Below are 605 nucleotides of genomic sequence, written 5' to 3'. Positions count from 1 at the left end.
ATGAGCAGGCTGCATACAAGCGATCTCGACAATGTCACTGGGATCACTTGTACCTGCAGCTTCCCCGCTCGACATTTAGCCCTGTTTCCCCAAAGCAGTGCTAAATGGGGTGAAAAAAAATACCCACCTGGGCATCAGGAGATAGGAATTTTCTACACACCTGCTGCCCCTCTACTCCCTGCCGCCCCCAGGCCAGGCCTCGGTGGCTTGTGGGAAATCTGGTCCTGTACTCATGTATACCCCTGGATGCAGACAGTCTGTGTCTAGGGACGAACTTTCCTACCTCAGAACAGCATTTACCAGCATACATCTGCAGCCTGTCATTGATTTATACTGGCAGGCTGTATGGAACACCAGTGGCTCCCAGGCACCATTATTTAAGGTGCACGGACCTCTGCACCCATGTGGATGAGCCCTTAAAGTGAAACACCAGATTTGTTGAGGGAAATAAGGACCCCTCCCAGAGGAACTATACACATTGCAAATATTTCCAGCACAAGTGATGGCAAGATTGTGACCTGTGGATGTTCTGTAGATAGGGAGATAGGCCATGCTAGTGCACTTGCTGATGAGTTCTAAGTGGGTGGGGTGGATAGGGGGAGGTG

The sequence above is a fragment of the Nanorana parkeri genome, unplaced genomic scaffold (genome assembly GCF_000935625.1).
Source record: "Nanorana parkeri isolate BGI_ZX_2015 unplaced genomic scaffold, ASM93562v1 scaffold6, whole genome shotgun sequence".
Classification (NCBI taxonomy): Eukaryota; Metazoa; Chordata; class Amphibia; order Anura; family Dicroglossidae; genus Nanorana; species Nanorana parkeri.
The sequence above is the reverse complement of the archived record's forward strand: the minus strand, read 5'-3'. Positions refer to the sequence as shown.